The 26,623-nt window shown below is 44.1% G+C and overlaps 1 protein-coding gene across 2 annotated transcripts in view; it reads left to right on the forward strand.

Annotated features, from left to right (window-relative positions):
- Positions 1-26,623, forward strand: part of Tiam2 (TIAM Rac1 associated GEF 2) — a 201,317-nt gene that overhangs the window by 48,657 nt on the left and 126,037 nt on the right. For both annotated transcript variants that reach the window (NM_001427474.1, XM_087653111.1), the window contains exon 2: positions 17,218-17,303. The gene's annotated coding sequence lies outside the window, so the exon portion shown is untranslated. The remainder of the gene's footprint in view (positions 1-17,217; positions 17,304-26,623) is intronic.

The raw sequence follows: 26,623 nt of genomic DNA on the forward strand, positions 1-26,623 counted from the left end.
GAATACTTTGTCTTCATTATACATTGGTGACAGAAGAGAATGTTACCTCAGAAGGCTGTGTTGACGCCAAGTGAAGTCCTTACTTATAGCTGGGGAGATGGCTCAGTCCATCAAATGTTTGCCATGCAAGTGAGAGGACTTGAGTTTGATTCCCCCAGAACCATATAGTGCATACTTGCAGTACTAATGCTGTGGAGACAGAGGCAGATAGATGACTGGAAAGCCTTGCTTATACCCTTCATATACACATACTCACATGTGCACAACGGCACACATGCAAACCCTTATTTGTGACCAGGAACAGTTTATTTCTGCATGTTACTTCTACACTGGTATTAGTCCTAAAGTTTATGCTGGAGACCCACCGATCCCAGGGTTTCCCAAAGATTTGCTTGTTTGTAGATAGATAGTGTCTGCAGCTTTTCTTCTTTTGGGTTGGCTAGCCACTTCTCCAGAAGGCCACGAGCCACTTCCCGCCAGCCCAATGTTATACACATTCTTCCTGCTTCACTTTGACTGCCCCTCATGTGAGCCCCGTGTCACATGGTGGCTTCCTGTGCTGAGCTTAGATTTACATCACAGGAAGTGAGCCTCAAGGTCATGCCCACCAGGGCAGCTGAGGAACAGGATTGCAGAACTCTGGTCCCTGCTTATTAGCAAGCTACCCCACTTTCCCCTAATTAAAAGTCTGCAGCAATTTCCACTTCAAACAGCCCATTTTGCTACCTGCAGAAGACACTCTTAGAGGAGCTTGGAACCTTCCCATAGGGCAGAGTGGGAGTTGCTTCTCTCCAAACCTTCATTAGCACCTTTCATCACAGAGATGAAAGGTCTCGCAGGCATCAGTGATCCCCCCACAGGATCCCTTTGAGCAGGAGGTGGGAACTAAGAGGGTGAGGACAAAGGTGAGAGCTCAGTCCCCAAAGTGGCTCCTTAGTACTGGTCACCAGGACCAAGGGGCTCATTGCTAGACTGCACCAATCCAGGAGGCACTGTGGAGGATGGTGACATTTGCTCCTGCCTGGGATTGCTGTCTAGCCAACCTCACTACTGGGTGAGCTTCAGGCCAATGAGAAAGCCTGTCTTAACACAAACAGACAGACTAACTAACCAACTAACTAAGCAACCAAGGGGGATTGACTCTGAGGAATGGCGCCCAAGGCTGACCTCTGTCTCTATACACATGTACCCACACATGTATGTATATGCGCACACACAAATTCCTATTTGTGACTGATTTTTTGCTTACCATTTACACAGTGGTATTATGTCTAAAATCTGTGCTAAAGCTTGCAGGTTAAAGGGTTTTCTAAATAACTGCTTACTGTTAGTTAGGCCTGGCTCTTGTTTCAGATTGGCTAAGTACTTCTCCAGAAGGTCTAGAGCTGGCCCAGTCTATACTTAAACTTCACCTTGTAACCCAGGCTGGCTTTGAACATGAAGTCCTTCCTTCTGAGAAGCTGAGATTAGAGGCTTGTGCCAATGGGTCTGCTAGGACCATTCATATCGTTTAATTAAATGAATGCAAAGCTTTTTCCAGATTTCTTTATTATCACTGGAGTGTTTCTTACGTGCTTGTTGAAGTTCTTCCCGAGGGACCAAGAGGCTTTTAGTTATTAACGTGCGATTGATGTGCTGTCTTTCCAGTTGTTTGAAAGTGTGAGGACCCAGAGGCTTGTCACAGAGGTAGAGATGGGGACCACTGCCATGGGGACCTCAAGAATGGGGAGACAGTCATGGTTCTGTAACAGGTAGCAGAACAGAGTGTAGGGCCCATGGGTCAGAGCCTGGGAATGTGGCCCCGGCCCTCTGAGTGTTCTGCCTCAGAGGGAAGGGAGTCAGTGTGTAAGTGAAGGCTGGTGGGTTGGATTAACTGTTCACGTTGGATAATGTCAAAGGAAAGATCCTCTGTCTAATTAGTACAGGATACTTCTGTGGCTGTGCACATCATCACAGTTATCTGTGACCAGTGAAGTTCTGTTGTAGCTCTGAGGGGAAAGATAAGATACTGGAATAGTTGCCCCTTTGCGCCATTACTTTGGAAGAAATGCATAAAGAATTCCTCAAGCAATCCTTCATTCTTGTCCTTTTGTTTCATGTCCCCTTGGAGTGTGGGATCACTTTTCTCCATCCCTCTGCTTTCCGTGCCTGGTACCCCTGGGAGAGAGGTGGAATTTTGAATGAGGTGAGAACAAAGTTTGATGCAAGGTTTAGTGCAATGTAGTCTAGGATTGCAGGCTGGAGAGATGGCGCAGTGGTTAAGAGTGATGACCACTCTTCTGGAGGACCTGGGTTTGATTCCTGTTCTCACCCGATGGCTCACAACCATCTGTAAGTTAAAGAGGGTCTGATGTCCAGGTCTGACTTACACAGGTAGTTTACATACCCACACATACGCGCAGGTCAAACATACATCAAATAAAATGGAGAAATAAAGTACGGAAATTTCAAAGTCTGCGATTAGTATAGAATAGGAGAGGATTTTTATGTAAGGAGCATAGTTTGGCTGGGTGCTGAGAGAACATATTAGGCAGGAGCATGACTGAGGCAGGAGCATGATGGAGAAGGCAATAGTGTGACAAGCAAAACCTGCAGCCAGCTAGACATTTCAGATAGAGTGTGGACGAGCTGTTAATACAGAAGGTGACCCTCAGCTTATAGCGAAGCTACAACCCAGTTACTCTTCAGAAATGGAAAATGTCAAGGGTTGAAGATGCAGCCAATAAGCTTTCCTTACTGAACAAGGAAGCTAGTCTTGCCTGCCACAAATGTGCCCAGAGCGCTGATGCTAATCAGCTCTCTGACAGAAACACAGAACCCAAAGTCTGATTCATAATAAGGCTTTCAAGAGCTCATAGGGCTTATTACACATTTCAATGAAAGTATAGAACCCAACAGTTGTATGGGGGTGCTCTGCTTCTTGTAAAAGTCAAAGAATCCAGGATACAGATGATGCATTGCTGTATCTATGACTGCTTATATCTGAATCGTGGGGAGTAGGGGGAAGGTTTCCTGGTAGTTTGAGGGGCAAAAGGAGGAGAGGCTTTCCTTCAGGGACCTGGTTTAAATTACACCTCTTGGCTGTATCCCTGGAATGTATTTCATGGGGAAAACCCAACCCAACCCAAAACAAAACAAAAGAAAAATCCAAACAACAAAACACAAAACCACCAATCAGCACACATGCCATTGTCCTGTGTCCAGCCCCTTTCTAGTTGAGGTTGTAGTTATGGATGCTCAGGAGAAATCAGTGGAACACTTACCTATGGGGAGGTGTCTCAGCAGGCTGAGGTCACTAAAAGAAGAATTCCCTGTTTTCATTGTTTGGGGGAAATATAGATTATCTAGGAGGAGTGAGCGTCAATCATTTGGTCAGGCATTTGTAATGTACCCGGAACAGTGAAGTTGAATTAGTTGACCATAAAGGAACAAAATCCTGAAGACACAACATGAGTAGTTTCACATCTCCTCTACTGCTTGAAAGGTATTATCTCTTTCTTTCCAATTAGTAATCAATAATTTATGCTAATTGATTCACTAGTCCCCCGTCTTACTGTACACTGGACCCGCGTCAGCAGGAAGTCACTTTCTATAAAGCCTCAGGACATGCTAGTACCTCCTTCAGGGACAAGGAAGTTTACTTTTTTTTTCTTTTCTAGAAAAAGATTTATTTATTTTTTATGTGCATTGATGTTTGGCCTGCGTGTGTATCTGTGCTGGAATTATAGACAGGTTATGAGCTGCCATGCTGGTGCTGGGAATTGAACCCAGGTCCACTGGAAGAATAACCAGTGCTCCTAACCACTGAGCCATCTTTTTCTAAAGCAATAGTGGTTCTGTGCATTTAGGCCTCCAGTGGGCATCCTTCTTAGGCATCTTTCTCCATCTCAGCTCCTCTTGCTAGTGAGTGTGGTATCTGTCTTTGTCTCCTTGGAAATGGATTCCTTGTGTTCTCCAAACCCCTGGTAGAGCTCTGATGCTTGCTCCCTCACAGAGGCTGGTGATTACCATGCATGTATTTTGTGCGTTGTTTTCTTCCTTTAAGCTGGGCCAAACCATTTCTCCTTTAGTTGAACATGCTGACTAAGTGGCAATTGCTGCTAAAAGCCCCATCTCAGAGAGATTTAGTGGCTATGGTAGCTTTAGTGGACATAGTGGATTTTTCTTTTTAAACCAAGGACTCCTGCATTCTTTTTTCACAGCAGTGTTTGGCTTCCACTCCAGGCATGACCTCACTTGGATCATTGATCAATTCCCTCGGTTGCCTTTTCTCTCCTACTAATCTAAACCTGTACCCCAGCACTGTGTTTCTGAAACAGGTCCTGGTGTCTGTTTACCTCTTGGTGTGTTTTGCTTTGTCTACAACAGTAGGATAAGATAGAAACGGCCACATAAACCTAGAAGCTACGGCAAGTGCCCCCCTCTACAGGGGTAATTGATGAACTGAAGCCAACTCAGCCTTCTGCCCACTGTTTCTCTCACCTTCTGGAAAGACATTATCTGCCTTGTGGCCTTCAGTTCAGGGCTTATTAGCATTGTTTAAACTTTATCTCAGATTCTGTAGTATTGGTCCCCCATACTACCAAGACCTTCTCAGTGAGCTGGTACAACTTTATCTTGCTCAAATTCTTTGTTAATGGGAGGAAATGAAAATATTTATGAAAGGCAGTTAAGAGAGAACTCAGTGTAAAACTTACAGATAGCTTATTTTTAGAAATGCAATGCATTTTGTTGACAAATGTAGAAACAGAAGTTATCATTTCCCTAAGTGTTTGCCCTTGGGTAAAGGTTTGATTGAAAGTAGCAGGGCAGACTGGAGAGATGGCTTAGTGGTTAAGAGCACTGACTGCTCTTACAGAGGTCCCGAGTTTAATTCCCAGCAACCACGTGGTGGTTCACAACCATCTGTAGTGGGATCCGATTCCCTGTTCTGTTGGGTCTAAAGACAGCTACAGTGTCGTGAAATTAAATAGATAGATAGATATCCAGATAGATAGAGAGATAGAGAGATAGATAGATAGAAAGGAGCATGGCTTCCTTGAGTATCCGGGGTGTCATTGCCTAAGTCACAGAGTTGCCATAAAACTAGGACCCAATGGCAGAACAGGTAGCACAGTGACTGCCCTTCAAGGACGGTGTCTAGGTTTCAGCACTAACAAAGCAGGCATCCTGTAACTGCTGTTAATATCAGCTCTGAGAGGTCTGACACCTGCTTCTGGCCTCTCTGTGTGTATACAGGCACACACCCACACCCACATGCATAGAAACAAACACACGCTCGCACAGACCTATGCACACAAAGTGAATCTTTTAAAAATAGCATCTGAACTGAGGGTTCATGCTCTGACCCACAGTTCTTGCCTTGGGATGAACCTGTGTGGGGTCAGAGAATGCACCAGCCAGCAGCTGCAGTTTGAGGATGAACGTTCCCCTGCTCAGCGGGTCCCCCACCCTTGCCCCTGAGGGCTCAGTGCGTACTTTCTCAGTTCAGCTCGTGACTCTGAAATCATTGTTTCCTTGAGGGCACTGTTCAGTCAGGATGTATTCCTTTGTTCTTTGAAACACCAGCTTGTGCCCTGTCTCCAGGAAGGAAATGTAATCACTTTGAAAAGTTTGGGAGAGTAAAATATTTCCATTGTCTGCAATGGCCAATTGGGAATGACCCACTGGTGCATGCAAAATGAAATCTTTCCACATTCAGCCGGGATCCGGAGATGCTGAGCTAGGGAGGTTGGGATGAGACCAGCATCATGAGCGGCTCACTCAATCCTACGCTAATGGCCACTTCACTCACTCTCTCCCTTGTGTTCTGCAAGGCTATGAGTTACTTTTTATTGTTGACACTTAGAAAAACCTGCTCAAGGAAAGAAGAGTTTTTTCCGGCTCCTGGTGGAAAGGATACAGAGAAGTCACAATAATTGCCATGTGAGGAAGCTGAGGAGAAACAGAGGCTGGTGCTCAGGCAGCTTCCTTGTAATTCTTTTTTTTTTTTTTTTAATTCAGTTGGGGATTCCATTCCGCAGAATGGTGCCTTCTATGTTCTGGGCTGGCTTTGCTTTCTCACTAAATTTCTCTAGAAATTGTCTCGACAGTGTATCTTCTAAGCGAGTCCAAATCCAGTTAGATGGCATTGAGGATTAAGGATCACAGCACGATAAAAGGATCTTCGGTGATGTTGAACATCAAAGCACTGGTTTCTTTTTTGTATTGTGCAACTGTGCAGAAGTTATGTGTGCTCTTGGGTGACAGAAAACTGTCCTGGTGGCATCTTTCATCCCAGACCCTGGGAGGCAGAGGCAGGCAGATCTGAGTTCACCAGGGGTTGTATAAACAAGATTAGAACATTGTCCTGTAGAGATCACATCTGACCAGGCTCAACCATCTAAGCTCGGAGACAAAGCAAGACTCCCCAGCAGTAAGTTCCACTAATTCCTGGGAACCACCTCATAGGCAGATGTGTCCCGGTCATTCTTGCTCTGTGACTTGCTGGTCTCCAAGACTCAGTCATTCTGCAGGGTCTGCTGAGGAATGTATCACATGTCTAAGACTCTGCTGCATGGGTTCTGGTGACCAAACTTAGGTGTTTATTTGAACACACTTCCTGCTGTAGACATGGCTGGCAGATTGTTCTACCCTTGGCTTTCTGGTGTTCATCCTTTGGAGGGATGCATAGGGCTCTTCCTTGTTTTTACTTAGTGATTTTTTTTGTACATGTTTGTATGCATGCTTGTGTGCTTGTGTGTGCATGTGCTGAGTGTGGGTGTGTGCACACATGAAAGTGCATGTATGTACGTGTGTGTATGTAATGCATTCATGCATGTATGTATGTGTATATAGGCACATCAGTGTGCATGTGCACATGCATATAGAGCCTAGAGGTCAATATCAGCATCTTCCTCAATTGATTTCCACCTCATTTTCTGAGATATGGTCTCTCATTGAGCCCGAAGCCCATCATGGCGAGGCAGGCTGGCCCCGAGCTTCCAGGGACCCTACTGCCTCTGCTTCTCTTGCTCAGTGTTACAGACACAGACCACCACACCCAACCTTTTACATGGGTTCTGGTCTTCATGCTTGCATGGCAAGCACTTTACTGACTGAACCATCTCTAGGCATACTCTCCACTCTCCACTCTCATGTTGGAGTCAACAGGTCCACGAATTTCCTTTTCATTCCCCACTTTTGTTAAAGAAATGCCCGGATCGTGGTGTACATCAGGCTGTTTACACTCTGTTCTCTTGCCTAAGCTGACTTTTGTACGGTTGCACTAGGTGGTTAGTTGTTCCGAGTTCTCCTTCGTTTCCCTGAGTTCCCTCTTTTTCCGTCCTTGTGCTTCAATTGTGAAGATCTCTATAATCTGAAACCTGGTAAGGAAGGTAGGTGCTGGTGGGATCCTAGCACTTGGGAGGTCAAGGCAGTGGATGGTCAGGAATTCAAGACTAGTTTTGGCTACATGGGAATTGTCAAAAAACAAATCAAACCCCCCCCCCAAAAAAAACAAAAAACAAACTAAGCCTAAAATTAAAAATGAGGTAAAGAAAAATGACTATATATGTTATATACATATGCATGTGTATAAATATTATACACATACATGATGTACATGATGTATATGATGTATATGATATATGATGTGTATGTATATATAATATGTGTGTGTGTGTGAGAAACAACATTTATGCTGTCTCTATAATGACCGGATGTATAGCACTCTCTTAATAGTTCCCACAGCTGTCACAACTGGTATTTCCAGCCTGTTGTGCTTAGAGCTTATGGTAGTGGGGCTAACCTCGGTGAGAGACTATGACAGTTGTCGGGGACTATGGAAGGACAGGTGATAGATTAGTCTTAGACAATTTTCAGGCCACTTACCTCCACGTGAGACTCCTGTTTTATTTGCACATGAGTCTTGTCTCTCCTTTCTCTTCCTGTCTTTCCTCTTTGAACAAGCACTAGGAGTAATGATGGGGATGCTTCCGAGTGTGGCTAGCCAAAGGAGGACCAAGGAAGGCATAGGTAGGTTTTCACTCTTCTGCTCAGCATGGGTGACTTCGGACTCTGGGCTCTGGTGCGTCTCGAGGTGGTTTTCTGCCTCATCTCTCCCACAGGCCTAACACACTGCTGTAAAATATGACATTTGTTGTCTGTGACAGAGACTTCCCCTAAAACTAAATGTGCTGGCCAGAGCACTGGTGCCAGTTTGTCTGGAAGTGACCAGTGACCTTTGCAGTTCTCTAATGAAGAAACTTATGCCTGTCATCTCCAGAGCCAATAAGCCAACCAGGTGAACATTGCTTCTATGTCCAGAAGCCAAACGTAGACACTAGTGCAAAATCAATTTACTTTATCCTAACTAGGGATGAAACAAGCTTCTTAAAAGAACCTTCCTGTGTGTGCTAGAAAACACAGCAGACACAGAGGTTGAGGAAACCAAGCATGATGCTAGATTTGGCAGCTCGGGGGTTTCAAGGCAAGCACCCCAAGAAAACCAGCCAATAAACTTGCTGGTGTTTCTAACAAAGCTATTGTAATCTTGTAGGGTTGCACTGAGGACAGCCCTACTCTGTCCCAGGAGGAATGTCGAAGATTTTGTAGAATGATTTTGTTGTTTTACTGTTTTTGAGATAGGATCTTGCCATGTAGCCTAGGTTGGTCTTCAACATGCAGCAATCCTTCTGCCTCTGCCTCTGTCTTCCGAGTGCTGCATCACGGGGATGCATGGCCACACCCATCATATAGGACTATTTTACAACACTCAGAGAGCACGCCCTTAATCCCAGCTCTTGGAAGGCAGAGGCAGAGGCACAACTCTGTGTGTTCAAGGTCAGTCTGGTCTACATAGGAAGTGCCAGGACAGCTAGGGCTGTTAAACAAGAAACCGCGCATCAAAGAGCCAAAACCAACCAACCAAAAAAAAAAAAAAAAAAACCAACAAAACAAACAAAATTCAAACCAATTGACCAAGCAAGAATCCTCTAGTAGGACCCCAGTGGAGATCAGTTTCCTCTGTTCTACCACGGGTGCTGGTGTGGTAATTTCTGTTTTGAGGGTGTTACCATTCTCATATTTGAGTCTACTTGAAGACTAAGGCCAGGTCCCACTTTCACAGCCCCTCATCTTGGGCTGTAATCTTGGTGACAGCTGATGTGATTGATCGACTTTTTTACTGACTGTAGAACTGTGAGCAAGTCACCATCGTTGAACACAGCATAGTGTCTGGAAGAGAACAGTTGTCCAGCACACACTTCTTGAACTAAATTTAAGTTAACCAACAGATATTCTTAATGTAGCCACTGACGCTGCAAAGTGCTAACTTTTGTGTTCTTCAATTTTGTCTCTGGATATGTGAACCCTTGTGGGAGTCCCAGGGAAGACTGGTTTATTCTAAATGGAAGCTAAATTGGCCAATAGGACCACAGCACAGAGAGTACAGTGGTCCCAGTGGGTGCAGCCTAATTCTGCCTCTGGCTGCTGGTTTCTTGCTTGCCTTGTAGGAATCAGCCAGTATGTGTGTAGATAGGGGGTTCAATGGACGCTCATTACTTTCATTGTGATGAGTCAACTCTTCCTCATAAGTGGCAGCTTTTCTAACACTGTTCATTGGGTGACTCTGATTGGTTTTCCTTTGTGGAGCTCAGAATCTGATTGCTCTTGTCCTTTGTCTAGGAACAGCAGTGCACTATTGATGATGATGATGATGATGATGATGATGATCAGTGCACTATTGATGATGATGATGATGATGATGACGACGACGACGACGACGATGAGTGACAGAGACAAAGAGAGACAGACAGAAAGAAAGAGAGGCAGAGAGAAATAGAGATAGAAAGAGAGAGACAGAGAGATACAAAGAAAGAGATAGAGACAAAGAAAGAAATAGTGAGACACAGAGAGATAAAGATAAATAGATAGATAGAGAGACAGGTGATCACAGGAGCCACACAGTTTGCCATAGTGCAGTCTTACCTAATGCCTGGAAATGACCTCCTAATATCTCCTATCATTGTCCCTTGAAGCTCTAAAGGGCCACCAGACTGATTTGCTAAGTCAGCTATCTGGGAGTGGTGATCTTGGATAGGTTTAGTCAGATACAGCAATCTCGAGTCATGTGATGGGAATTAATGGAGACCAAGAGTCTCGTTTCTCAGTGCCAGGCCTGGAAAATTTCCCATTCATTGTTTGACTTCTAACACTGAGTCCTGTGAATTGATAAGCTACTGAGTTGATAACAGCCTAGAGCAACAGTCCCCAACCTATGGGTCACAACCCCTCTGGCAAACCTCTATCTCCCAAAATATTCACGTTATGATTCATAACAGTAGCAAAATTATAGTTATGTATGGCACATCAACAAAAATAGGTTTATGGTTGGGGTGGGGTTACCACAATGAAGTACAGTATTATAGGGTCACAGCATTAGAAAAGTTGAGGAGCACGTGGGGAAAGCAAACTCAGGATATTTAAGGCATATTCCTCAAGGCGGCGCTGAACACAGGGAGTATAATTTGTGAGCTGGAGAGAGCAATGCTAGTCAGGTAGAGCTGCAGGGATAGAGTACATGCTACCATTCGCGAGCCCTTGGGTTTCATCTTCAGGACTAGGAGGGAAAGTACTTTTACCTACTTGGAATAGGGTGAGAAGAATGGATTTGAAGGCAATCGGCTGGTGACCACATCTTTGTCTTCAGACGGTTCTTTCTGGCCACTGTTGATATTGGAACTTGAGTGCTTTGGGTAACACACCTGGTCACGTGGTAGTGAGTGTTAGATAAACAGGAGCACCTAGTTCATCTTTCTAATGTAACACGTATTGGTTTAGTGTGTGTGTGCTACATGTGCTTGTGTGTATATGTGTTTGCATATGTATGAATGCACATGTGTGTGCATGTGTGGAGGCCAGAGACTTCTTCAATTACTCTTCACTTTATTTACTGAGGCCTAGTCTCTCACAGATTAGCTAAACTTGATAACCAGGCTTGCCCAGGGTATCCCCTTTCTCAGATTTTAAGTTCTGTGGTGCTGAGGGTCCGAACTCCTGTCCCCATGCCTGTGTTGTAAGTGCTTCATCTACTGAGCCATTTCCCCATCTCTAAGGTACCATTTAAATGTACTTCTCACTTGGTGATGTAGTCAATGGTACAGGTCATAGGTAGCTTCTAGGGAGTGTGGGAAGAGAATTTTAAGTACTTTAAAATAAAAAGCTAACAACTTTTTATCTCAAAAAAAAAAAAACAAAAAACAAACAAAAAAAAAAAAAAAAAAACAAGGGGTTGGGGATTTAGCTCAGTGGTAGAGCGCTTGCCTAGGAAGCACAAGGCCCTGGGTTCGGTCCCCAGCTCCGAAAAAAAGAACCACAAAACAAAACAAAAACAAAAACAAAAACCTCAAGGAAGAAAAATGTAGGATGTATTTGTATTAAGTGAAAGGGATGTCATGGAGCTAAGCAGGCCACTTTGGGACTCCAGGACGGCCTGGTTTTCACATTGAAAAGGGTATAATGGCTGTGCTCAAATGTACCAGTGTGCAGATGCAGGGACAAACACATCCTTTGTTCCAACAAAAAGCACAATTGTAACTTTAATATTTTTTTTTTTTTGGTTCTATTTTTCGGAGCTGGGGACCGAACCCAGGGCCTTGCGCTTCCTAGGCAAGCGCTCTACCACTGAGCTAAATCCCCAACCCCACTTTAATATTTTTTAAACCTTATATTTAATGATGGTTCTTAAATGCTTTAACCTCCCTTGTAGCCCATCAGCCACCAGAGATAGTGGAAAAGACAGAATACAGGGAAAGGGACCTGTTTAGAATGGTGCTTTGGAGCAACTCCTGTCTGTGCTATCTGGAAATTGGCAGTTCAGTTCACAGGTTAGCAGGCAGCGGCAGCTCGATCCACTCCCAGACACTTCATGGATACACCAGCAGTTCAATTTGGTAGTCCAGTTAGCAACAGCCAATAGGTAAAGGTGCCAAGGACCAAGGGAAGCCTTTGTGTTGACCTCTGTGATTAGCTAGGCTTTCTGAAACACACAACATTCCTGAGGGACACTTTTGACAGGTTCCTTTGGATTAACTTTTAAGGGAGTGTGTCTCTGAATCTACCTGTTAGATAGTGGTGTGTTTAGGCCACTAAATTTCCACTCAGGGCACAGACTTCTATCCTGTCCTTTGATTTTTTTCAATTCCTGGTATTATGAGCTATGAATTATATGGGAAGAGTCTATCCTTGGTGAGCTTCATACCTGTGGTGGATGGACAGGTATGGCTTGCATAGACTCATGTATTTAAATGCTTGGCCACAGGCAGTGACACTATTAGGAGACAAAGCCTTATTGGAGGAAGTGCATCACTGTGGAGGTGGGCTTTGAGGTCTCCTACACTCAAGCTATGCCTATTGTAGGACACGGTCTTCTGCTGCCTTCAGATCAAGATTTGGAATTCTCAGCTCCTTCTCCAGCACTGTGTCTACCTGCACACTGCCATGCTTCTCACCATGCTGATAATGGACTAAACCTCTGAAACCATAAGCCAGCTCCAATTAAATGTTTTTCTTTATAAGAGTTGGCATGATCATGGTGTATCTTCACAGCAATAAAACCCAAAGTAAGTCAGTACCTGATTATTTCCAATTAGCAGCAGCACCTTGAATTCCATAGACTCAATAGACAGAGTCTGTGTTAAAACCTGTAGTTATAAGATGCTGTCATATCTAGCCTGTGGAAAATCCCCCCTGTACTGTAGAGAGAACATCCACTTGCTGAAGGTGGGTCTTGGTCCAGCTTGATGAGGGCCCATTTGTTTACATGACACTGGGGAAAGTAGGAAAGGCAGTGATGTGGATGGTGATTCATAGCAGAGTGTTCTTGGTGACAACTAATGGTCCCACTTGGAACCAAGCCAGTTGTCTGAGTGAGGGTATTATCGCTGTGAGCAGGCACCATGTCCAAGGCAAGTCTTGTAAAGAACAACATTTAATTGGGGCTGCCTTACAGGTTCAGAGGTTCAGTCCATTATCATCAAGGTGGAACATGGCAGCATCCAGGCAGGCATGGTGCAGGGGGAGCTGAGAGTTCTGCATTTCCACCTGAAGGTTATGAGCAGAATACTAGCTTTTCAGGCAGCTAGGAAGAGGCACTTAAAGCCCACAACCACGGTGCCATGCCTACTCCAACAAGGCCACACCTACTCGCACAGGGCCACACCTTCTAATAGTGCCACTCTCTGGGCCAACCATATACAAACCATCATAACAAGGTTCAGTTCATGGGGGAGGTCTCACAGTCTGTTCTTCATCTCTAAGATGTGCAGGTTTGGTATCACTGTGCTCTTAGATCAACCTTCCCACTTCATTGTAGTCCACAGTAAAAAGGGATATGATAACTTCCCCTCGTTTTTACCTTCAGTCATGGTGATATGCTGAGGAAGCATATTTTATCTATTTTGAGATAAAATCATGTTGAATTGTTAGAGATCTGATGGGTAAGTTTTTCTACTTAGCCATGTATTGCTTATCACTCTAAGCACCATGCATAAGCAACTGAGAGACACAGTAGAAGACAAAGAGGAGCTCTTCACTTTCAAAACTGTGAAAATCAAGTAAAGGAAACCTCCTTGGCACACATCTGTAATCTCAGCATTGGGAGGTGGATGTGGGAGGAGCTAGAAGTTCAAAGCTGGTCTTAGCTGTACAGTGAGTTCAGGGCCAGCCTGTGGTACATGAAACCCTGTCTTAAATAAAAAGCAACCGAACGAAATAATAATGTATATGTCTAGACTTTTACTCTACTCCCTTGAGGGTCAGAGAACACTGCAGAAGGTGGGTTAGGAAGAACATAAGAACTAGAAGACTTCAGGATACTATCTTCTAAGTAGGATGTGGACATGGAAACTATGAACTCATAGCGGCTGTACGTGCTGCCACTGGGTTAACAATGAGCCCTTCTATCAGTTAGTTATGGGGGTGAGTAGTGACCCATGTGGCCCCATCACATACTGTTGTTGATCTGTTGACAACTGATAGATTCTGAAGAAGGGGGAAGCATGTTATTCAATTGTATAGCTACCGGTGAGCCCAGTAGGCTTGGATGGTTACTTCTGAACCCGAATCACATAAATGACTCTAATTAAAATCTGTGGGATACTACATAAAAACAAAAGAGAGCCAGTAAATGGGTAAAAGAAGTGTACACATATGAAATTATGCAAGAACAACATTAATTTAAAAAGTCCAATTAGTAGGAAACAGAAAAGGGGGGAAGTAATCACAAGGCAGTTGACTACCTGAGAGTGGTAAGTGGATTGGGGACCATTAACCCTGTAAGGGGAAAGTAGGGATGTGTGGAAGTCTTCATGGACGAGGAGCCACTTCAGCTGGGTGTTGAGGAACAATCGGGTTCTCCTGGGAGGCATTTCTGGGGAACACAAAGAATGCATAGATACACATGGAATAAAAATCTGGGGGCTGGGGATTTAGCTCAGTGGTAGAGCGCTTACCTAGGAAGCACAAGGCCCTGGGTTCGGTCCCCAGCTCCAAAAAAAAAGAACAAAAAAAAAAAATCTGTTATGTTCCTATGAAAGCTCACAGAATTAATTGTCACATCACATGCTGAAACACAATGTCATTGCCACTAGACAACATAGAATGTGACAAGTCATCTATTTCATAGTGTTTGTTTGAGTAAGATAGCTGTCCGTCAAGCCATTTGTGAAATAGAATAGATCTTGGGGTTTGAGGGTCTTCAGTATGTTCTATTTGGATGCACTCCAGAGAAGTTCAGTTCAACTTTCTATTACCAGCTCATCATGCCTCCGATTCACCTGAGTTGATATCGAAGTGAATTGCATTATTTTGTCAATATGAGATTTATTCTATGTGGCAAGCCATCTTGATTGGTAAACCAGATGACTAAACATTTTCTTGGAGCCATTTATGTCCCTTTTTGGACAATTTCAGCTATCTCTTGTGGTTTTAAATTATTATCTGTAGAGTAAAGGTAATGGCAGGGTTTCATGTTTGTGTAAACTGAGTGGGATGGTACATACCTCTAATCTCAGCCCTTGGGAGCAGAGTCAGGCAGATCTTTGTGACTTTGAGGTCTACATATCAAGCTCCAGGCTATCCAGGGACATCTAAAACAAACAAAATAACCAACCAAATACATATTTACATTTACTTATTGTTCATGTGTGTGTATGTGTGTGTGTGTGTGTACACAGGCACATCAGAGAACAACCTGTGGGAGTCAGTTCTGTCTTTTGATTGTGTGGTTTATGGAGACAGAACTCAGGTTATAGGGCCTGGTCACAAGTGCCTTTATTTGCTAGCTTGAAGGCTTTTTGCTTTTTGTTTGTTTGTTTGTTTTGTTTTGTTTTCCTAGTTGTTTGTTTGGTTTTGAGACAAGATCTCATTCTGTAGGCAGACAGGGCTTGAACTTTCAGTATTCCCCCTACCCCAGTCTTCCAGTGTTAGGATTACAGATATGAACCACTGTACTCAGCATAGGATGTTTTTAGAAGGACCATACCAGCTGTGCTATCCTGGTCCTTCAAGTTAAAGCTGTTATCCCCATGAGGATGCACCTTACTATCTATCTGTGTCCCTATAGAATGCACCGGCATAATCAAGTATCTATCAGTGGTAACTGTTTCCAGTGAGAGGTTGTTGACCCCATTCCCGCTTTGAACATTTCTCTTGTTCTAACCACCTAACCAAGTACTTCCATGATTTCTTACTCCCAATACTTAGAATAATGAGTAGAACGTCCATCCTACATATGAGAAAACTAGAGACCAGATACATGCTGACCTCAGAAGTTGATAGAAGCAGAGTCTGCATGGCAGAGTCAGCCTACAGACTCCATGATCAGTGTTCTGTCAAAGATGGAGATTCTTCAGTGCATCCTCAGTACCTAATGTGGCCCATGCTGGGCCTTAAAGTCTACAATTCAGAAATCTAGAATCTGAAGCCTTTGGAGCGTCATTGTTGGCATTCGGAACATATTGGTGAAGTCTATACACTGATTCCATAATCTGAAAAGCTCTACGATCTCGAATATGGTTCTGAGAATTTGGGATATTCCTCTCTGCCTATTGTATATGTCAGAGAAAGTTCTGTCGGGCCTTAACCTAGGTCAAGTCTCTCAGTAGGGAGGATCCGATGTGGGAGAGCTGCTGAACTCAGGAACTGGAGCCAGCCTGAGCAGTATAATAAGACCCCAGCCCTAAACAAAAGATTTCTCTTTTGTTTTTCCCTCCTCACTCTCTGCAGGCTGGTTCACAGTGGGTGTGGAGAATTGTTTCTGGTGTGATGATTAATGGGCCATGAGTACATCTCTGGGGAGCATGCCAAACATAGGTTTCACTCTCTGTAATCTGAGAGGACCTAGATACTGCCTGTTTGCCAAGAGTAAAACCCCGATCCTCTGACACCCCTCCACACCACACATGTGGGTTCTACTTTGTAATCCTTGATAACTCTTTGAGAGGTGCTGGCCTTACTAGAGTCCTGGCTAGACTCTCTGCCTGGGGGCAGCTTCTCTCTACCTTGGGCTCCCCCAGCCATTTGCTGCCCTTCTATTTCAGAGTGGCCGCTTGTCTCTGGCTGTCTGATGATCTGTGTGTCTACACAACATGTCTCTCTCTAGGGTATTTTCATAACTTCACCCTCTGTTTTGACTGCTTCTTCTCTCTGAATGAAGCTCAGTGTGACCATGAACATTGCCGTACACTCTCTGTCCAGCTACTGGAGTAGTTAGGAGCTTGGTCAACCTAGGCTCACCAGGTCCATCTGGTCTTTCTCTTTATCCTCTACCTGCCTATTATCTGCCTTTGTGACTTCTTTATCACCTATATCTAGCTACCTCATTTTTGTCTACCTAGCTATTTATTTGTGCCTTCTTTTTCCTCCCTCTCTGCTTACCCATCATCCTCTCTTTACCCCCTGCCTATCATCTGTTTACGCTCGCTGGGTCCCTTTCATCAATATATGAAGTTAAGGGATGGAAAAAGAAACCTCCCTCTCCAGTTAGGATTGGGAAAGACCCTCGGATTTTCTTTACAGTTAATCATTTGACAATGCACACATTTCTTATAGATATTCTTCTGCTCCTATTGAGTCTGTGATCTAGCATAATGCTGAGATGGTGACTTTTAACCATAAAACTCAAATTGTGAAAAAACTGTTTCTCACTACTTCTATCTCTCTGATGTCATTTGGCAGGGCTGAGTGATTGACAGATACCTCTTCAGCCAGCTCCTGGTGGATGGATGAATAAGCGTTATCTACACGAAGCTCCTTACTTAAGGGTAAGTTTGAGACGCTGTGTCTCCCAGTCTGTCAGTCTGGTCGCCTTGCTGAATGACCACATTCCTGTGTGACTAGAGAGTGTATGGGGATTGGGGGCAGGGCAGTGGATTCCTCAGTGCTGATACAGAGGATCTGGCAGGCATGGGCTCTAGTCTGAGTAAATTATCATGAGGGCACTTGGCTGGATGATCTACTCCTGTGGAAAACTGGCCAGTCTCTCTCTAGGACTCTAGATGGAGGAGATGGAGCCCAGGAGCTGTGTCTTGAATGGTAGATACTGATTGGCTCAAACTCCATGGTAAGTAGAACCCCTCCCCTCACACCTGAGACCATCTAGCAAGGACAGCTTCTGTCTGGAATTGTAGGGTCAGGTAAGCCCCAAGCTCTGGACATAAAGAGCCTGCCAAGGTGCTCTAAGACTTCCATTGTGTCCTTTAGGCTGCCTCCTCCTCATCTTACCCAGTAGATGTGTTGCTGGAGCGGCTGCCACTCAAGGCAGCGTTTGGGGAAGAGGCTGCTGGGAAGCTGGGAGGATCTGAAACCCATGCTGCTTTGCAGACTGGCGTTCACAAAACAAACTTCAGCAGCCTTTCCTGATTTCCCTGGTTGATTGCATGGTACAAAATGAGCTCTCAGCTCATGACTCCACCTCCGAGGGTCCAGAAACCATCCAACCCAATGACCTCAAAGCTCCAGTTCTGTCACCCTACTTTAATTTTCTGTTGAATGCTGCTGGTTCCTCCCTGTTCATTCGTTCATGTATTTGTGTATCAACTTTTTGTCTTCATTGGAGCTAGAGGTTCTGTCTAGTTCATTGCTGCCTGGTTCTAGAGCATATTTATGAATTATGTATAACAGGCATTTGTGTGTGTGTGTGTGTGTGTGTGTGTGTGTGTATGTGTGTGTGTGTGTGTGTGTGATGTGACCATGTGTCTCCATGTGGGTCAGAGGTCAACCTCAGGAGCTGTCAGTTTTAATTTTTATTGAGACCCTGGCCTGGCTTGCTGACTTAGCTCAGTTCAGTGGCCAATGAGTCCCATTGTTTTCAGCTCTGGATTCTAGGCTGTGCCACACCTGCTTCCTTTTTCTTCATATGAACTCTAGGGGTCGAACTGTGCTGTGGCATGGTGTCCTCTGAACACAGTAGCTATCACTCTCATCAGAGCAACCGTGTTGCAAAGACCCCTGAGCACAGCTTTAATGACTGTTGACCTTCCTGTACAGAATCTTCACCTGAGACTCCAGCCATCCCCCTAACCCTGCACCTCCTGGCCATTAGTATAGAATTCTGTCCTAATTTCATGACTCTGGAGTCATATGAACTCTGGAAATGTTAGGTTTTGCGTCTGTGGAAGATTAATTAAAGTGAAGGAACTCCATTGATTTAGCTCTGGATAAGTCACCAGCTGTACTGGGGCCAGACGTTTGGGTAGTATTGCTGCTTTTGGGGGAGTGTTGTTCATATTTCTGTGAGTAATCCCTCACATATGTTCTGTAAGTAAGCCATAAACTCATTCTCTAAGGTACAATTTTCTGGACTCTGGTGGGAAAGGGTTCTCACACTTGCTTGCAAGGTCTATGTCAGGCTGGAGTTTCTAGGGAAACACTGTATGTGTGTGTGTGTGTGTGTGTGTGTGTGTGTGTGTGTGTGTGTGTGTGTGTGTGTTGTACATATATATGGATCACAGAGGTTGATATCAACCATATTCCTTGGTGTTCTTCCACTTGAATCTAGAGTGACACCATTTGACTAGTGGAGCTAGCTAGCTTGCTTTAGGGATCCCAGCTGTGTCCTCTGTGTGGTAGGATTACAGGCAGCTGCTACACTTTCTTGGTTTTTATATAGGTGCTGGGATCTGAACTCTGATCCTCTCACTTTTGGGCAAGTTCTTTACTCACTGAGCCATATCCACCCCCATCTCCCCCACTTCCATTTATAGCTATTTAGTCACCAGCTGAGTTTAAAAACAATCTTACCCCGAATTTGGCTAGCTTGCTCTTTTCCTAAAAATCTCAGGACTTGATAGAATGTGTGTGTGTGTGTTTGTGTGTGTGTGTGTGTGTGTAAAATTTGCATGTGTGTAAATCCCAGGGCTAGCTAGGGGACCCCAATTCCACCTGGACACAGCCCTTGCAAGGAGCCAAAATTGAACTGAAGTCTAAGGAATCTGCTGAGGACCTCCTGAGCTCTAGGGGGAACAGTCCTTGGGTTTGTTTCTTCATTTTATTTGACAGGCAGACATGCTTCTGGCTTATGCATTGATGTAGACCTGGGGGGAGTGCAGTGCTGGGCAGGGACATTCAGGGCCAGTGACCTCAGCTGGGTTGGAAGGGGGTAGAGTGTGAGCGAGCATCTAATGACAAGAACCACATTGATGAGGAGTTTTAGAATGCTTAGCCCGTTGGAAGTTATTCTCAGCTGCCTTTATTTTATTTATTTTTAACAGTACAGTGTGCTAAGAGGCACCCTCTGCTCAATACATTGAAACCAAAGAGAACAGCCCATCTGTGCAGGTGAAGGAGGAGGGGCCCAATGTTGTTGTAAAAATATAAAAAAACAAAGTATTGTGGTTCTTTTACCCCACTAGGTCCGGCACCTCAGTGCCCCAAGATATCTGCTAGCTATCTTGGCGGAAACACATCCCAGCCGCACTTTCCTACACTCAAACCGTCACATAAAAGAACACACAACACGGGGCTGAGGATTTAGCTCAGTGGTAGAGCGCTTACCTAGGAAGCGCAAGGCCCTGGGTTCGGTCCCCAGCTCCGAAAAAAAGAACCAAAAAAAAAAAAAAAAAAAAAAGCACATAACACAATAATCTTAGATCCAATTGATAAGATATAATTGCCCACTTAAACATACAAAGCCCGGTACCGTCCATCCTTTAGGAACATTGATAACAACCTGTAAATACACAGAGAAGAATCTTAACATCACCTGCCATGGCTTCTCACCCTCTCCTCTGTCTCCTTCTCCTTTCCTTCTAGTCTCCTCCTCCGCCTCCTTCAAACTTCTCTCCCGCCCATCCTTCCTCTCCTCCAATGACAGGCCTCCTTCTATCCTGTACCTGCCTCACCTGTACTTTACAAATTCAATGGGGAGAAGGTTCTGGTGAAGTCACCTGATTCCTGAGTAAGTGGCTGGGCAGCTGTCCTCGGGGCAGTGGAATTAGCATCAAAATACAGATAACTCCAGGGCAAACCACAACAGCCCAAGTTAAAAGGAAGGTTGGGCTTTGTAGCTCACTGTGTTTATCTCCTCACAAAATTAGATTCACTGACTTTGGTTTGCACTGAGTAGGATCTTTGCAGTCTGAGCAGTATCACTTTAATCTAAACAAACAAACAAACAAAAACAAACAAACAAACAAAAAAAAAAACCTCCTCTGATGACTGCTAGGCTCTGGTCCTAGCACATTCAACTGTAGGTTGAAGGATTTGTGACTGGGTTGGTGTCCCAGTCCCTACACTTGGGGCCTTAGCTGATTATAGAAGATGGTGGCTGGTTCAGGGTCCATGTCCCCCATTACTAGGACTCTTTGCTGGGCTACTCTTGTAGATTCTATGGAGTTTCCATTACACTAGGTTTCCTGAAATGGCCCCCTCCCCCAATTCCAGTCTTTTCTCCCTTCCTCCTCCTGCCATCTGATCCCTTCTGTTCTCAACCCTGCCTGGCCCAGTCCACCCACAAAAATCTATTTCTCCTTCTTAAGGAGATTCATGCATCCTTAGAGTAATCTCAGGAGCCTGTGGTGCGTCAATCTCTCTTTTTTCCTTTACAAGGTTGACTTCTACATCCCCACAGAAGAGCTTGGTTTTCTTGTGTGAATACTAACAGTGTGTGTGTGTGTGTGTGTGTGTGTGTGTGTCCCTTACTCTTTTGTCTACTTGTGGGACCCTTTTCTTCCTACTGGGTGGCCTTGTCCTACCTTGATGTGATGGTAGGTACCTGGTTTTATTGTGGCTTGTTATATGGTGTTTAGTTGATGTCCCTGGGAGGCCTGTTCTTTTCTGAGGGGGGATGGTGGTTGGGGGGGGGGGTTGGATCTGGGGGAGAAGGGAAGTAGAGAGGATAGCCTGGGGTGAGGAAAGGGAAGGAAATTGTGGTCAGGATGTAATATATTAGAGAATTTAAAACCTCCACAATTATTAAGCAACAAACAAATAACAAAACAAAAAACACACCACCAAACCAAACCAAACAAATGCACTGGGGGTTAACAGGCAGGATGGAGCACTTTAATTACATTTTACATTTAGATCCAGGAAGTGTAGGCTCACTGTCTGAGATGTTCAACTCTTTAAAATGTTGCAAACATGCATGGCTACTGTTTATAGGCCACAATTTCATGAGTGTCTTTCCTAAGAGATTTTTTTTAATTCCATCAAAAATTTATTTTATATTAACCCCATATGTAAGTTTCTTTTCAGTAGCATGACTTTTTAAAAAGTACACATTTCATGACTTGCACAGTCATATCACCATTTACTTAGAAAGCATTACTGTAAAACATTGTCAATTGAATTTCAAAATGGAGGTTGTAGGGACTGCGGAGATGGCTCAGTGGTTAAGAGCACTTGCTAATCTTTCAGAGAACCAGAGTTAAGTTTTCAGTGCCCACACTGAGCAGCTCACAACTGCCTATATTTGCGGCCCCAGGGGATCCGATGCCCTCTGCTGGCCTCTGAAAACATCCACATGCGTGTGTGTGCACACAAATAGGCAGGCACATGCACATCAACAGCAAAAATTCAAGATGTAGATCTTGAAGCATTATCATCTGTTATCATCAAAGTATATCGATTTGGATATATTAACTTACAGGAAAAAAATTCTGGGAAGGAAGGCTTGTGAAGAATTGGTTTTAAAATTTAATTTTAGTCGTATAATACTTGCTGATTCTTAGAAAAGTAATTAGCTGTTAAATTAAAGAGGTCTGGGGCAGTGAGTAGATAAAGGGCCAGTCTGAATACCTGAGTCTAACTCCCATTGGAGCTCACAGTGAAGAGGAGAACCACTTTCACAAGATGTTTTCTGATTTCCACATGTGTGCTGTGGTTTGTGCACACACATGCAAGTGCACACGTGCACACATGCGCGCGCACACACACACACACACACACACACACACGCAGGTTTTGAAAAAATGAGGTTTGCTTGTTATATGATACAGCACTTGAACTTGTAAATAAGATGCTATTTGAATCTTATGAATATTCATGATATAAACTTGATTTCCATAATGATCAGCTTCTTAAGGCTTTTTTTCCCCTGTACATCTTGAAATCTTTTAAACACTCAAAGTTTCTGTTTTGAAACTTAGATTTACTCCGGGCTTTAAAGTGGCACATCATCTAAGTTTAAGTTTTCTTTGGCTCGGAGATTCTGAAGTTGTTTCTAGTTTGCTTTCAGGGTTAAAAATTTATTTCTCACTCAATATAAAGCAGCAATTTTGGGGGCTTATGTGGTGTGTCCCCTGTCACTTCCAGGGCCTCCTTAGAGCTCGAGGCAGGACCTGTGGTGAGCAGGTAGTGTGGCTGCAGTGCGGTGCAGTCCTGATGCACTTGGGAAATTACTCAGAAGGCTGCCTGAGGAACCACAAGCAGGAATTCCTCACACTTCTGTGTGATGGACAGGGATCACACATGGGGTGGCTTTATTTACTTATTTGCATATATCCACTGTGCACAATAATGGATTTCTTGATGGTATTTTCATGTGTGCCCTTGATCTTTTATAACTCTCCATTACTCTCTTTTGCCTCCTCTCTTCTTGGTGGACCCTTTCCTCTTCACAAAGAGCTTCCTTTCTATTTTTATGGCCCCTTTAAAAATGTCTAGATATGAGAAAGCATGTAATGTTTTGTCTTTTGAAGTTTGGGCTTATTTCACTTGACATGGTGATCGCTAGTTCTGTCCATGTTCTTGCAAATACTTGATTTCATTCTTTTTTTAATTGAATAGTTTATGTATTTAAATTTCCAATGTTCTCCCCTTTCCCGATCCCCCCCTCACGTCCCCCTCCCCCTACTTCTATGATGATGCTCCCCCTTCCACCCACCCACTCCTACCTCACCACCCTGGCAATCCCCTACACTGGGGAAATGAACCTTCATAGGTCCAGGGGCTTCTCCTCCCATTGATGCCCGACAAGGCCATCCTCTGCCACACATGCAGCTGGAGCCATGGGTTGCTCCATGTGTATCTTTGGTTGGTGTTTTAGTCCCTTGGAGCTCTGGTGGGGTCTGGTTGGTTGATAGCTGTTCTTCCTATAGGGTTGCGAACCCCTTCAGCTCCTTCAGGCCTTTCTCTAGCTCCTCCACTGGGGTCTGCCTGCAGATACTGTGTTTTCTTTGATCTTTTTGTCTGTTGCTGGACTCCTAATCTACTTGAAGAGTTCTGTAAACACGAGGTATCTCCCTCAGGGGCTGCCTGAGGTTCCTCTAGGTGTGTGCAGGTTGAGTGGTGTGGCTGGGTCCAAAGACTGACCACCTTTCCTGAGGCTGCGCTTCTGTCAACAGGGGTCAACTGCTTCTGGCAGAAAGACTGAGACCACGTCTTCTTTTCATCTTTACTTCCACTCCACCATTGATGCTGTCTGTCGCTCATTCACCCCTAATCATGCATTCATGAGTGTATTTACTCGGTGTTCCTTGAGTGCCAGCACCTTGTAAAGCAGCGTTTTAGTAATGATCTCAACTAGATTTACATTCAGTTTTAAAGTTTTTTTTTTAATGTGTATGAGTGTTTCACCTATGCGTGCATATTATGTGCATACAATGCCTACGGAGACAAAAGGCTTTAGATGCCTTGGAACTGCAGTTACAGACAGCCGTGAACCACCCTGTGGGTGGGGAATCAAACATGGGTTCTCTGGGAGAGCACCTGGTGCTCTTAACCACTGGGCTATCTCTTTGGTTTCCAATTTACACTCGTAGGCAGACCTTGGGCTAAATGATTTATATTTAATGTTTTAAGTAATGCATACAGTAACCATCAGAGGCAAGCGCTAGTGTCCCCACTTTACAGATTGAGAGACAGGCTCGGAGGAATTAAGGCATTTGTATAAAATCACAGGGCAGTGTTGGAAGACAAGTCGGAGGCACTGCCATTCCTTGACCCTGGGTGAATTGCTTAGCTTCCTGGGTACCACAGCGGTGGTGCAAACAAAACTTGTCTGTTTCGTATTTGTGTGGGTTTTCAGTATCTTGTCTGGGATGCAAATCTTTGGACAAGAAAGCTGCTAAAGCCCCATTCTCTCTAGTCTCTGGCTGGTTTGAAGCCTTGGTGTTTGGTACAGCCTGGAAGATTTAGATTCTTTTAGGTCTGCCAGGGAGAAAACTCACCGTCCCGGGCAGTAGTTCTGAAACTCTCCTCGAACGCAGTGGTTCTACAGGTGTTCATGTCGGTTCCCCAATGGTCCAACCCATGTGGTCTGAAGGGCCTCACAGACAGCACAGGACGCTCTCTTCTGTGCAAGAAGTGTCCAGAGCCGGGGATTTTTGTTTTGTTTTGTTTTGGGGGGGGCAGATAAAAGCGGTTAATACTTTTAACTTTTTAAAATTGTTGTTAGGTTTTCATTTATTTGACTCTTTCCGGTCATCAGACGGTGGTAAAGAATGCTTCCCCTGAGCCTTGTTTTTGGTAACTGCTCTGTGTAACCTTCCAAGTGTGGCTGATACGGGGTTGGGTGCCTTGGATTCTGAGCACAGAGATTATTGATAATAGCTCATATTACTTTATAAGATTGCACTTTGACATTGAAGGATGGCATTCAGTGGTTGAGCCCACAGTATGTGTGAGGCCGACCTTTCGTCACTAAAATTATAAAAAAAAAAAACATTAATTTTAGATTTTTCTCTCCTTTAACAAAGTACTTCAGTACATCGATTTTTGTTCTCATTTGTGGTGGGTGTTGCTGTTACCCACCCCATTTTATGATGAAGCAAATAGAGATCAGAGAATATTAATATTATTCAAGTGAGTCGCTGACCTGGGAGCTGAGATGTTTTTATTATCTTCACCATAATTTTATCTTTTATTGTTACTTGTGTGTACAAAAACAGTACATGTGTTTGTATAAATTATTTTGATTTTTGTACATGGCTGCATATCAAATCCAGCGCCTTGTGCATGCTAACAAGCACTTATATCATCACCAGTGCTTACTGTTTTTAAGAAAAGATAATTTGACAATTTCACCCTTGTGCGTAATATATTTCGGTCACACTGCTCACCAGTGCCCTGTCTTATCCTACCCATGCCCTCTTACCTACCACTTCCAGAGTCAACTCTCATGCCTTTTTAACATGGCTTTGCTTCTGCTCTGTGACCCACTGAGATTGGTCAGGAGGCAGCCTGGATGGGCATGACTGTGGAGCTGTCCGTTAGAGCATGGCTATCAGCAGTGGCTACATCACTGAACACAGGGATCTCTCTCCCCCCAGCAGCTCTCCACTCCCCTAACAGTCCATTTCCCGTGATCCTCATATCTGTGACTGACTGTTGATGGACCCAGTCTCATACAGGGCCTGTGTAAGTACCTGAAGCTTCCCACAGTATCTGAGGGCCGTGGTTCATGGCTGCCTTCTTCATCATCTGGCTTTTAGTCTTTCCTATCCTCTCTTCCGTGACCAGATTTCAGTTCAATTCTAGAGGAATTTCTACATCATGTTTTATTATTTCACACCTTCCATCTCTTCTCCAATAGATGCCGAAACCCTCATGAGCGCGCCTTCATGAACATGTGTGCTCCCACAGTGTAGACTATACATAGTCTTGATTTCAATCAGAGGACATTTTGTTTAGTCTAGGCCTTTGAGTAAAACAGTGTTTTCCATAGATTGACATGTGTGAACACATACGCCATTTACTCCCACCTTTTGTTAAGAAAATTTGCAAATTTTTATGACTATAACAACATCAAAAAAAATCCCTATATAGTGAGAACCCATCAACTTGCCATTTAAACTCTATAATTGTTAGCATTTCTATGGTATTGCTTTTAACTATATACTTTTGTATTACATGCTTCTGAAGTAGCAATTTGCATGTTCCTCAGGGATCTTTGCCAGAGTGTTTAATTTTAGATGCCCGTTAACACATATGCCCTGTTACAACATCTTGTAATGGCACCGTAAAAAGATAAAGCCTGACTTCTTGATTTAAAAATATTTGGGGTTTTGGAATTTTGAGATAGAAATCTCAATTGACAGTATTTTATTGAAGCTTCTGTGTCTAAGGAGCTTGAAAAACTCTGATGTCACTGGAAACTCCAGTGACCTGGTACACGCTAAGGTTGCTAGGGTGACTTCAAGAG

This window comes from Rattus norvegicus, chromosome 1 (assembly GCF_021556685.1).
Source record: "Rattus norvegicus strain SHRSP/BbbUtx chromosome 1, alternate assembly SHRSP_T2T, whole genome shotgun sequence".
Classification (NCBI taxonomy): Eukaryota; Metazoa; Chordata; class Mammalia; order Rodentia; family Muridae; genus Rattus; species Rattus norvegicus.